Source organism: Peromyscus maniculatus, chromosome 4 (genome assembly GCF_049852395.1).
Source record: "Peromyscus maniculatus bairdii isolate BWxNUB_F1_BW_parent chromosome 4, HU_Pman_BW_mat_3.1, whole genome shotgun sequence".
NCBI classification, from domain to species: Eukaryota; Metazoa; Chordata; class Mammalia; order Rodentia; family Cricetidae; genus Peromyscus; species Peromyscus maniculatus.
In genome coordinates, this window is record NC_134855.1 from 32,818,339 (window position 1) to 32,832,281 (window position 13,943).

General features: G+C 36.4%; 1 protein-coding gene and 1 long non-coding RNA gene across 3 annotated transcripts in view; one reads left to right on the forward strand and one right to left on the reverse strand.

The window, feature by feature from the left end:
* Nucleotides 1–630, reverse strand: part of LOC121828634 (uncharacterized) — a 33,125-nt gene extending 32,495 nt beyond the window's left edge. The window contains exon 1 of the long non-coding RNA XR_006071085.2: nt 375–630. This is a non-coding gene — a long non-coding RNA (uncharacterized LOC121828634). The remainder of the gene's footprint in view (nt 1–374) is intronic.
* Galnt13 (polypeptide N-acetylgalactosaminyltransferase 13) overlaps nt 1–13,943 on the forward strand; it is a 577,725-nt gene that overhangs the window by 144,604 nt on the left and 419,178 nt on the right. The window lies entirely within an intron of this gene.

A 13,943-nucleotide genomic window follows, 5' to 3' on the forward strand; every position in this document is an offset into this window, starting at 1 on the left:
TTTTTAACTGGAACAACATTTATGGAAGGAGAATGAAGTCATGATGATATTATTCAGTGTTAAACAGATGGGCATCAAACTAGAGTCTTCTGCTTTCTAATTGTAGGGAGTTCTAGTTGTGCCCAGATGAGACGGAAGAACATAACAGCCATGGTATGGCATAAAGAATAATGAAATGGAAATTTACAGAACAATTATGCTATTTGCAATTCACTGAATCTACAAAGTGTTTCTGTTGCTTTCCTGGTCCATCTTATGTCCCAGTTACCTGAGCTTTCTAAGAAATCATTTGTGAAACTCCTGTCAGTCATCCTTTCATTCATTCTTCCCCTCTGTGCTGCCCAATGCTTATTTTTGCATCTGTTTTTGCTGACCTGCTGGTTGTTCCAACAGCGATGGAGTCAAATGCTGTTCCTTCTGGAAAAGAGAGAGATTCTTAAGTTCTGAAGCTACAATGCTGCTCTCCTGTTGGGCACAGAAAAGCTGTCTTTCAATTCTATGGGGGAAAATGTGCCTTTGAGTCAGCATTGGCATCTTGTTGTTCCTGTGAGTTTAAGAAAAATTGAAAACTAAACAAAAATCCAACAAAAAATAACAGGCAATAACAACCAAAAAAGTAGAAACTAGAAAAAAATAAAAGAATCTTGAAAGCAAAGAGCACTTGCTCTGTCTTCTGATTGATTTGAGGATTCATTGCGCACTTGTTGTTAGAACATTGCACCACTGAAGATGAATTTCTGTGTTTAATGGTCTTGTTTTCCTGTCTAATAACAGATAACACGATAGGATTGTAATTGATGTTCTACAAGGCCCTCTAAGTTTGATGCAAGTAGATTTCATGTTAGGTCTTACATGCAGTTGCCTTTAGGCTTGTTCCCTGCAGTAGCATTATGGGATCTCAAATTGTCATTCATTCTACAGCTGTCATGCAGAGTTTAGTCCCCCAAGAAAATATTCTAGGTAAAGTATGCCCCTTTTTAGAATCCATTAATGTGCATATTTTGGATAAAATTATGTTTTCATCCAAACTCAGATATTGATGTTTTAGTGCCAATGTCTTAGAAATCACATTTAATGAGTCTGTGATGTTAGATTTATGGCCTCTAAATCTATGAGGAATAATTTTCCATTTTTTAAGCTACACAGTCTGTTATTGCTTGATTTTGCTCTTTTTTTGTGGGGTACCAGCCACCCAGATCCCAAATAAATCACACACAGAGGGTTATTCTTAAGTGTAATTGCCCAGCCTTAGCTTGGCTTGTTTCTAGCCAGCTTTTCTTAATTTTAAATTATCCCTTTTATCCTTGGCATCAGGATTTTTAATCTTTCTCCATTCCTGTATACCTTTTCTTTCCTTCTTACTACATGCCTGACTGTGTAGCTGGGTGGATGGCCTCTGAAGTCCTCCACCTTCTCTGCTTGCTTCTTCTTTCTCCTCTCATATTTCTCCTTCTATATATTCTCTCGGCCTGCCAGCCCCACCTATCCTTTCTCCTGCTTCACTATTGGCTGTTCAGCTCTTTATTAGACCATTAGATGTTTTAGACAGACACAGTAACGCAGCTTCACAGAGTTAAACAAATGCAACATAAACAAAAATAGCCCACCTTAAAATAATGTTCTATAACATTTACCCCTTTTTGTCTAAATAAAAATAAAAGGTTTCAAATTTAACTTAGTAAAACTACATACAACAAAAACAGTTATCAAGCAAGAATTATTTTCCAATATTCAATCCATTTACATTTAGCAAAATCAGAGAAAGTACTGCAATATCTATTCATCTTAATGACTCCAAAGTTTTATATATAATTTGTTTTCTATCATAACTAAGAAAAACTGCAACTATAACTATCTAGTTTTCAACTCCATCAAAGACCAGAAGAATGCAATATTACCTAACAACAGAGACATTTGGCTACCTGGATAGTCACCCAGATTTTCTCTGCAGTGTTGGGGCATTCATTTTCAGCCTACAGGCCTAGAGTATCTGGCAGACTTTTCAGTGAAGCAGGAAATTTGAAGGACTGTCCTGTCTTGTTTTGGCAAAGGTCAACAGTTCTTTTTCCTGTGTGTCCTGCATGTCCAGTCTGCACAGAACATTGTCAGCAGTCAAAGGCAAGAACAGTTTCTTTGTCTAGTGGCTAACTTTGCCACAATGAAAACACACTCCATGAGGAGTTTCTTCAATGCTCATCATCTTCTCTGAAGTAAATTGGTGCTGTCAGGAGCAGATGTGTCTTATTGTTATGAAAAAACTTTATTTTAACAAAACATTTTAAATGCCAAATTCTGTAGGTCTTTGAAAGTTTTATAGACTATCTATCTATTTAAAATATATTTCTATATGATATGGGAAACATACCTAACATATCTACAAACTTGATTGTTATAAATGACTAACCACTAGCCTATGTTTCCTGATTATCCTACATAGTTTGTAATAACAGCTCTCAAAAACTAGAATTTTATCTTACATATTTGAATAAACTGCATAGATACAACACCTTAAACAAGAATAGAAACATATATACAATATGTTGTAACAAAAATAACCTTAAATTTTTATCAGTATATAAAAATCCTTTAAACAAGAATAGAAACATATATACAGTGTAACAAAAATATCTTTAAATTTGTATCAATATACTATATTCCCCTAAATGATAATAAACATCCATAACCCACCAAATAACCAAAAGCCTCCCACACCTCTTTTGGAAATGTGGATGTTGTGTTCTCCAAACTGCTTCTTGCTATCTATGGACAAAGTATCTTTAGGGTCCCAGAGAGAATATTTTTTTGATAATGACCAAGTGCTGGGAATACCAGCAGTAACCTTTGCTGATAGATATCACCTATCAAGCTTCAGGTGGTCTTTTCTCCACATTAACTATGAAGGAATCCACAGCCTGACATCTACTGTGGGAACAAAACTCCAAAGCATTTTTGATTTCCATTTGACAAAAATATTTTTTTTTTACTTTTTTTAAAGTTAAGGCATTCCTAAAGTATGTAGGCTGATTTATTTCAACAGTCCATCTTTCAATGCCAGGTCCCCTTGCAGCTGTCCTTTGCTTTTCAACAATCCAAAAAAAAAATCAAAATTATCACAATAACATACAAGATTCAGACTCCCTGTGTATTTCCCATCTTACGTGGCTTTTTCTTTTTTATATTACTTTACTTCTCTCTTTAAAGACTTATTATTTTTAAACTATTAATTTCTTTCTATGACTATACTCTTTTTCTTTTCTTAAGCCTATGCACATTATTAAACACATTGTAACATGTTCAAAGGTTTTTCAGTCTGGACCTCTTATTGCATATTTTCAGCCTTTTTTGACTATATGAGCAAACCTTTAAACTGCTAACTTACACCTGGATCCTCCTGACATGGCTCTCAGCTGGCTTTGCCTGCTTCTCAGGTCATGAAAACCAAGTGTGACACTCGAGGCCAGTCAGAGGTTTGTCTGACCAGGAACTGCATTGAACCTTCCTAGAGTTATAGAATGCCAAAGCTTGCACTATGACAGATATTTTTACTTAGCTTTTTTTTGTGAGATAGGGTTTCTCTGTGTAGCTTTGGAGCCTTCCCTGGAACTCATTTGGTAGCCCAGGCTGGCCCCTGGAATCCTCCACCTTCGTTGGCTGCTGCTTCTTTCTCCTCCCAGATTCCTCTCTGACTGCCAGCCCTGCCTATTCTTTCTCCTGCCTTGCTATTGGCTGTTCAGCACTTATATTAGACCATCAGGTGTTTTAAACAGGCACAGTAACTTAGCTTCACAGAGTTAAACAAATGCAATATAAACAAAAGTAGCACACCTTGAAATAACATTCTACAACAGCAGTCTGTGCTATTTTGTTATGACAGTTGGAGAAAACTAGTATGTCTTTTAGTTGATAAGTTGTAACTTTCTCAGAATGGGTTTTTGTGAATGTGTATGGTGTCCAGGGTTGATTGAGGAGCTTCCCCGTCCACTATTTGCCTGTATTCTTTCGATTGTAACCCAAAGCATGTGCCTTCTATTCTCATTTTCTTGTTACTGGTATGTTTTCACATAGTTGAATTTTTCATTTTTTTAGACATTTTGAGTACATTTGACAAAATGAGATTGAGAATCTCAATAAATGAATAAATAATGATTTAATGACATCTGCTATGTGCTTGAACTTTTGTTGATTTTCTGAAATAAAAATTTCAAGTGGATACTAATCACTGAGTGTTTCTGTAGATCTTAGGAAATATGCTTTCCTCTTCTTTGAAGTATTTCTTTTAGAAAGCATCTAGTTATTTATGGTGGGTCACTTCTATAATCCTAGCCCTCCTAGAGTTATGAGTTCAAAGCCAACATGAGGTATGTAGCAAGATTCACAATCAATTAAAGTATAAAGTCTCTTTTGGGTCATCACAAAGACACTTTGGGGGTGAACAAGAGGATTTAATCTTAAGTTTCATGTGCTGTTATTGAAATCCTGGATCCACCGTTGGAAGCTGGATGACAATACAATAATTAATTTAAAGCCTTAACCTCCTCATTTAAGGAGCAAATGATATTTGTACATCATTCTTTAAAAATATTTTATTGTTATCTTATGAATATGGGTGTTTCCCCTGCACGTATGTCTGTGCACCACATGTGTACCATGCTTGTGGGAGTTAGAAGTAGCATCAGACTTCCTGGAATTGGTGTTAGAAATGGTTATGAGCCAACATGTGTGTGCTGTGAATACACTCCAGGTTTTTGGAAGAGCAGCCAGTGCTCTTAACTGCTGAACCCTCTTTTCACCAGAAATTCATAGTTCCTTATGAAGACTGAGAAAGCCTCTTTAGAAGACAGTACCTGAATCAATAGTAGATACTCCTCTATAACTAGGTGATCATTTTCCTGAATCCTATTGCCTAGTAATCTGATTTTTTTAATGGTAATTATTGTGTTACCCATTTAGGATAGGGTTTATGACCCTAAACACTGCCATCATTTTGTGCTGGGTAATTATTTACTTTGAGAATGTTTTGTGCACAGGTGACATTTAGCAATACCCATAATGTGGAACAACACATTCCATCCCAACCTAAGTTATGACAACCAAAAGTAACTCATGATAAGGCCATAGGATTAAAATCCTGCCTTCACTGGAGATTACTGGATAAACAATATTTGGCTTATAGTAACTACTTGCCTGGGAAAATATTATATGGGTAGTACGTAAATTAACTGGACCTTATCCTTGATCTATTAAGGATTTTGCCATATGGTTAAAATATGATTTAAAATGGTCAGCAGAAATGTAGCTTGTAATTTATTTCATTGTAAAATAAGGACAAAATATATTGACAAGTCTAATTTCACAATACAGTAATGCATAAAAATCAGAAAGAGTTGACTTAGAAATTCATGAAAGCATCTTTTTCATAAAACAAGTTACACCTTAGTTTATCAGAGGTGACTCAGATATAATCAGCAACAGGACAGTTTCTTTCTGCTATTTCTCAAATGCTGTGAAGTTTGTCTTAGGTAGAACTGGAGGCAGGAGAGAGTAATTTAGTTATTCATCAGCAAGTCTAGAATGTAGAGAAGGTAGATATATGGGGGAAAATGTGTATTGTGTGTGTTATTTTGCCAGAAACAAATAGAGTAAATAGAAGCAAGTACATATAATATGCTTGTGTATACCATCCTTCTAAATTAGAACATTAGTGTGAATTTATTATGGTCAAAGGAATGTGTACAGAGTTTAAAAGTCTGTATATACAGAAAATCTCATGGCATAATGGTATATTGCTTCTTGTCTATCACATGTCTTGTGCTTGGTCAAAATGGTTGACACTGGTCAGGTAGTGTCAGGTGTTATGTCTTGTTTTTGGTGATGAGAAATTGCAGTGTGTCATCAGTGATAGGTTGATATGTTGGTTTGGGTTGAAAACTGCATCTGTGGATGTGCAGAATTTGTCCTAATAAGTTAATTTAAATGGCATGCACAGAAACCTTTACTGGCAGGGTGACAAGAGGAAAAGCATAGGTTGTCTTTCACTGAGTTTTCCCTTGATAAGAAGGCATTGTCTTGTTGCATGTTTTTCTGTCTGGACATTTTTATTGTGATTTTAGTGAGTCTATTTTCTGCTTGAAAATACTAGCAAGTCTTACCAAAATGAGCAAGTATTTCTGTGTAAGCAAATGCTTATTATACTACTTGGTTAATTTTTGTGTTGATATGTTCAAGCATACTATTTAAAATTAGGTTCAATATCTTTTTCTTTTTTTCTCCACAATAGCAATAAATATTTTCAATAATTTTCTCCCACACGACTTTCCACAACTTCATCACAGTAGGAATATATGAATGCAAATATTAACATAACTGTTTTAGTGGTGAAAAGGTGTATCTATGGGTGAGTTTGAGTCATAAGTGGAGCAGACAGTGATATTTTCTCTGAATCCTAAGCTCTAAAGCTACATCACACTTTCTGCTAGACATGATTTCTTCATATTTTATTACTGAGAAGATGAACTTGAAGAACTTGAAGATTTCCATTTGGAAACTTTGATAGATGGAAAAGGATTACTTAATGATTAAATATTGATCCCCTGTTCATTTCTGTTATTTTTATTTTGTGTTCATTTGTTTTATAAATGGTTTGAGGATATTTTTAGTTGATATTAAAAATAGTAGCTATTTAGATAAGGAAATAATATTGAAAAATAAATTCATATCTTAGTAGTTAATGAGCAAATTTCATAGGATATTCAAAGGAAGTTGTACTTTTTGTTTCAAATCATATATATATATACATATATATATATCATGTGTGAAGATATACAGATATACTTCAACTTTTTTATAGAAACAAGAATATTGAGGAGGTAGAGGGCTCAGCATTTATAAGTACATATTAGTCTTTCCAGGGTTGCAAGCCCATTTCTTAGGACCCACAGTGGGTGTCTTACAACTGTCTTTAAGTCCAGACACATATAAAGAATTTAAAATGAAAATTAGAATGTCTTTTTAAAAGAAACAGGAATGCTGAAAATGTTATATAGTTAACTTTCCTTTGCCCTTTGTGGTGTGTTCAGCACCATAACTCCTAACTTTGGATGTACTGTATCCATCTGTAATATTATCCTGCAAAGTATACGGATAAATTGCTGAGAATAATAAAATAAGTCACAATTCATATTTTTCAAGACCCAAAGGTGAGTATTTAATGTTTTTTTTGCAAGGCTAGAGTTCTTGACTTGGCTTATAGACCACAATGTGACATACTCTAAACTCCAAATATAGACTTTCTTCTCAGCTACTTTGAGAGAATCCTGTCCACTGGGGATTGGTGAACAGAGAAGAGTCAGAAATAGTTCAGTTCTCAATAACATTATCTGTCCTATCATTTCCTGCGTCAGTGGTTGCCTTTGTGGAAATCAGAAGATAATTCCAAGGAGACTTCAAAAGTGCAGAATGTCCTTTTCTGTGGAGTATAACTTATTAGATTTCACTTGTATTCAAATCTCACTTACTGCAACATGTAGGAGGCAAAAAGTTGCTTCCACTACTTTTTAAAGTCTAAGTCTGTAACAATTAATTATTAATGAGTGTTCAAGTCCAGTTAAAGGATCTATTTCACTTAGCATTTTTACTTCTGAACAGAGCGTTTGTATTCAGGTACGCTGTTCTTGAGGGGAGGACTGTAATTAAAATATATAGCTTCATTCTTTTCTACATAGTCATATAATATATTTCAACCTGCATATGTTGTGTGACAAAATTTTTTTTTTCTGAGGAGATGCAACACAGACTTCTATTCATACCAAATGGGGAACCCATGACAGACCAAAGTACAGAAAACCAATGAATTTTATTAGTGTTACTTACAGAAATATGGTCGAAAAGGTTATTTACAGATGCAAAAATAACTCAAGGGCAGCTCACCAAAGCCTGACGCATGGGTAACAACTCACAAAGCTGGAACCTGGCACACACTGCACAGCCTGCAGACAGCTCAACAGGTTGGCTTTCCAGGTGGCTCAGTTGTTCTAACCATCTTGCAGGCAGCTTTGCTGGCTTCTGCTTCTTCCAGGCGGTGGGTCTCACCTCAGAGTCCTTGCAGTTTTGCTTTTCTGAGAGTCTTCTGTGCAGCTCTTACTGTTTTCTCTGAGGAGGTGGGGCAGAGCAAATCTTGTCAGTTTCAGTGAACCCGGAGGCTGTTTTGAGCTGTTTAGCTTCCTGGTTAAGGATCTGCACTGCAGGATCTAGTGTTTCAATCTCGAGGAAACTGTTATGCAACAGTGTATCAACTATGTACTTTTCTTAATTAAAGATCTGACTTCTCTTTCAGAACATTTTAATCAGTGCAATTTTGTGTCCTGATTCTAAAATTTCCAATATCTTTTAATGAATGCTTTTAAAGAAATAAAATAGTACATATTTTTAATTGCTTATATTTGTCAGCAAAGTCAAACATATGCTGTGAGAGAAAGTAGCTTGAGCTATTTTACCTGGAGCCTAATGCTAACACATCTGCTTATATATGTATGCTCCCATCTCAAATCTAGCCTGACTGCTAGAAAATCATCAGCCATATCCTTTATCTTTTAAGTAAATACATTTCTGAGGCTCTAGGCTTTAATCTCTATGCAGGAATTTCCTTCTGTGTCATATTGGTGGTTACCCACTTGCCACTTTGCATTTATTATACCAGGAAGCCAGAAAATATTTGGAAAGAGAAAAGTATATAGACAATGCATTGCATTATGGGACTTAGTCTGCTTTCCTAGGTTGCTTTCTGTAGCTTATGTCTGCCATACTCTCAAATTTTAATACATGAAAGCTTTTCTCTGACCTCCTGCATGCACGTCACTTTCTCAAAGGATTTCATGCAAAATAGCTTCTCTTTATAGCTACATATTGAGTGTTGCCTAATATTCTAAAAATGAATATATTACTAAAATTCCTTTCCAGGGGGCATAAGCAACATGTACCCCTTCTCTTAAGGTCCCACAATTTCACTGGGGTTCATTGTGGGCTTCCTTCCTTACAAGTGTATGGGTGATCCTTCACCAAAAAGCATGGCTTTGGAAGACCATTACCCAGCAGAGATGAGGTCTTCCCAGTAGCCACATAAATGCAGCATCCCCCTTCTATTCTCCCCTGGCCTATATAGTATAGTCCCTCCCTTAGACCATCTATAATGAAGGCAGATTGTATCTAATAATGTAGAGCTCAGGTGCGGGTATTGTGACCTCCCACCTTTCATGGTGTGTGTGTGTGTGTGTGTGTGTGTGTGTGTGTGTGTGTGTGTGTGACTCTGAATGAGAATTCCTGGTAAGAAACTGTGTCTGCAAAGACTGATTTATTGATTAAAACTGCATTGATGTGGAGAGGTTGGAGTGTTGCCTGTCCGATGTGGTGATATTTTAATTGTGCTGAAATGTGATTGTATTTGTATGTTAATAAATAAAGTTTGCCTGGAGATCAGAAGTCATTAGCTAGCCAGGAACAGAATTTGGGTGGTTGTAGCCCACACCCTTAATCCAATCACGTGGCAGGCAGAGTCTCTCTGTGGTCAAGGACATAGCCAAGCGTGGTGACCCTTGAGTCATTAATCCCAGTATCAACCATAGAGACCAGGAGGTCTGTATAGACAGGCAGTGATGAGGAAGTCATGTGGCTGGGCTTAGAGCCAATGAGAAGGCAGAACAGGAAAGCAATAAAACACAAGACACACAGGAAGAAGGTCTTTCTCTCTCTCAGGGGAAGGACGACAGCGAGTGGTAAGCTAAAGGGAGTCATGGCTCTTGCTCTGATCTCTTAGGCTTTAACTCTGTATTTGGCTCTGTGTTTCTCATTTAATAGGACCGTTTGGAAATTCGCTTACAGTCCAAAGGCTATAATTTCCTTATCAAAGGCCAGCTTTAGCCCCCTCAATAGTCATTCCTTGCCCATCTCTGTTTTGGAACTAACATCCTCTAACTAATAGATAAAAGGCCTTTGAATATATTATCTTAACAAAATACTAGCTCTGACCAACCCAAAAGAATATATCAGATAGCACATGGGTCTTATAGAAAAGATTCTCCTGTCTTGCTGTAACTGTCTAACTGATGTACCCACAGTTTAAAATGTTTTTTTTTAATAGCCTTGATTTATGACTCTTGGTTCTGCAAAACTATGAAACTGCTTCCATACTGGCATGTGGAATTTGGAGGAAACTAAATGTGGGTCCCTGGGCCATGGGTTCCTATTTTTTTTTCGTAGACCAAGCCTTGACCTTTATTATCTAAAAAAAGCTGCGTATTTATTTTGCTTTCTGACTCTGTGCTTGTGCCTTCAACACTTACACAACAATTTTCTGCTCCTTAATAAGGAAAACCCACTTGATCCTGTCATGTCACAGACACACTTGGCACACATGGACCCATAGGCTCTGCTGACATGCTTCTTCATCTTAGATAATCTCATAAGGACTTTCGATCTCACAGCAGTAACCCCTCAAAGCATGCCTGGGCACACAGCACATTCGCATTTAGGAGCTTTCTCAAACTTCCCTGGTATAAAGGTAAACAATCCTGTTGCCAGAGGTTTGAGACAGCCTAGTTTTGTTAGAGGCTGCATTATAGGAAAGCCTATGATGGTATGTCAAATGCAGGACCATTCTGAGTGCCTCTAAGTACCATCCCCAGAAGAGACCATGGCCACTTTTAGTTGTGGCACAGGAATGCACTATTTCTTATTCCCTTTAAAGCAAAAGCTGTGCTTTTTCATCAAGTCAACAAACTAAGCTGAGATAATCCTATACTTATTGCAATGAGGTACAGCTGAACAAGAGAGGAGAGAAAGAGGAGAGAGAGAGAGACAGAGACAGAGACAGAGACAGAGAGAGACACACACACAGAGAGACAGAGAGAGAGAACCCATTTTGCAGTCAAACTCCTTACAATCCTATCTCTCTCTCCCCAGTGTTAAGACTACAGATACTCTTGTGGTATTTCTAATGCCTTATGTATGTATGTATGATGTATGTATGATGTATGCATGTATGTACTTAGTTATGTGTCTTCAAATTTTCATAGGATTCTGTTGGCATTAGTTGTTTCTTCCCCACCCATTTGGAGTCACAGCCCCTAATTCTCTTCTTTCACCAGCTTGATATATGTGGGGGTAGGAGATTTAGAGAGTTGCAGCTCTGAAAAAGTAGGGCTCAGCACAGTAATTCAGTGTGGTAAAAAACATGGTTTCATTTGAAATTAACATGCTAGATGATGTCAGATCCCAAAGAGACCAGGGACAAGTCTCATTCTGTACCTGTGGCTCCTCCCAGCACTTCTCAACAGGTCCCTTCCCTAAACCTCTCCAGCCCAGGTGTCCCGCTTCCCTTCCCTTCCCCCAGCCTCTGATCCATACATAACTCAAACATTTTGACCATGTGCTCCCTTGGTCCTCTTGGCCCCCTCTCTCCTCTCTCTTCTCCTCCTCTCTTGTCTCCCTGCCCTCACACAGCCCCTCTCCTCTTATGACCTGGTCAGATGGTCTATTCTGTTGGCCATGTTCAGTCTGAAGCCTTTCAGATTCCTTCAGCTGTGCTGTCTCTCATAGCTACAATAAACCCTTCTCAACCATACCTCAGAGCGGCCATGTCCTCATTTCATTTAGGTGATTATTAGTTTTAGTTGTCACTTTTCTTTCCTGAATAACTTAGACACCCCCCCCCCCCAACTGATGTGATTTGTAAGAATTCAAAAGAATGTGATGCCTAACAATTTTGGAGACAAAAGTTTGGCTGGGAATGTGTAATAAGAAAGGGCTTTGGAAATGGTAGGAGGAACCTTAAATTTAAGACTGGCTTTTCCACGAGTGAACATAACATGAGAATCCATGATCTAGGACTGTTACAAAGCCTTACAGAATCCATCTCTATGCTGCTTCCCCACGTGTCCACCAAATCCCCCTGTTACTACTGACACTAGCTCTTCTCTTTCCTCTCTCAGCCTTCTCTTCAGTCATCGTGATTTTATTAAATGCATTTTAAGCCTTTCTTAACCTAAAACTTTAAGACATTGACTTTATGTTCTGCCCTTTTGCTTTAGTGGCTCTGATTCCTATTTAGAAAATGAGAAGAAAATCGATTTGCTTTATATTAAAAAAAAAACAAAAACAGAAGACTAAATAACACTACCATAAGCCCCAGAGATGAAGTATATATTGATATAAAAACATAGCTTTTTAACTCAAAAATGGGAAAAAAAGAGCTAGTTCTTCTGGAGCCAAATTTATGTGACCATGGATGGGACACACAGATTTAGGTGTCTCTAAATTATTGTTTGTAAGATGTGGAAACAGTTCTCATGGAGTTCTTATGGTAACAGAACAAAGAAAGTTTTTAATCAAGGTATTTAAAAAAACACATTGGTAGAAACATCAAAGAGATGGGTTAGTCAGACTGGATATGCCTCAGATCCTCTCTGATAGCATCCTTAGCCCTTTGATTGTTGGAAAACAGGTTTTATTAAGGGAATACATTCCAAAGGTTTTATCTGCTTATCAGGATTTGCATCTGATAGAGATTTGTGCAAGGAATGGCTCTAATTTAGGGGCCAAAGATCACTCCAGATAAATTATAATTAGAGCCTTATCTGCAGCATTCAGTGCTCTCCATAGTCCTTGAAGTTTTAATCAATTAGCCCAATTAGACACGGTAAAAACAAGTCTTTTCCAGCAATTATCATTAACACATATAAACAAAATATTTTTTTGAGATCATTGCTTATTGATACACTGGCAATCGTTTTAGATTTTCTTTTGTTTGTTTGCAGGTTAAAATACATATTTGAAAACCATTTAATGTTAGTGGGCTGACATTCCGTGGACAAATAGCACTAATAGTTACTTGCAGGACCAACACCTCTTTTCTTGCTGTTTTCATTGTTTCTTTTCTTTTTCTTTTAAAACAGTATAGTGTATCTGTCCTTCTAGATTTGACTAGTGACAAACACCATAACAAAATAGATAGATTTCTTATTACTGTTCTTGATACTTTTCTTTCTCTTTTTATCATCTTTTTGTTTGTTTTAATTTTTTTCCCATGAGAAACTTGGACTTACTTAGTTCGTCTTCTTTTATAGTGACAGTATTTTTCTCTGATTTCCATCTCTACATGTAAGTATGGCACATTGTTTTTCTAAGAACCTCTTTATTTCCCCAACTACTTTATTTCCCCAAATTAATATGTTGAGACCACTACAAGCCAATGGAAATGCTTATATTTTTTGTGGTTTAAGTCTTTTCATGGTTTCCTTGAATGTTTCCTATGCTACTATTTTTTTCCAGAATGCTTTCTGCAAAAAATGTGTTATGAATTTCAAATAATTCTTTTTCACTATCATGTTATACAGTAACATTCTTTGCTTTTGCTATTATTCTTTTGAAGAACAAAGACATAAGAATGATCAAAGAATTATAAACTCTACAATATAAATGACTGCCAATTGAATGTCACTCTAGTAATTGAGAGATTTAACTGAGTGTTTTACATGTACTTTACTATATATGAAATGTGAAATTTTTACATTAAATAAATTAAAATAAGAATGCCTATTTACTCAAATTCAAGCATAAATTTTACTTATACACATGTATAATCCTTCAAAAGTTATAATATTTTCTATATGAATACTTCCAATTCGGCATCCCTTTATATGATTTCCTCTGTGTAGACAGAGCATGGGTAGCTTCTCCTTTCCTTTATGACATCCTTTATGGAGTGCATGTTAGTAGCCAAAAAAGCAATGTTTGCCTAGAAGAGAAAAAAATTGACAACAAAAGTATTGATAGATGTTCTTCACAGAAAACTTGATGAAATGAAAATTATATCCACAATAAAATATCCAAGAAATTAATACTTGTCAACTCACATAAGTGGCCTTTAAATGTTTTGCATGAGTAGTGGGTTA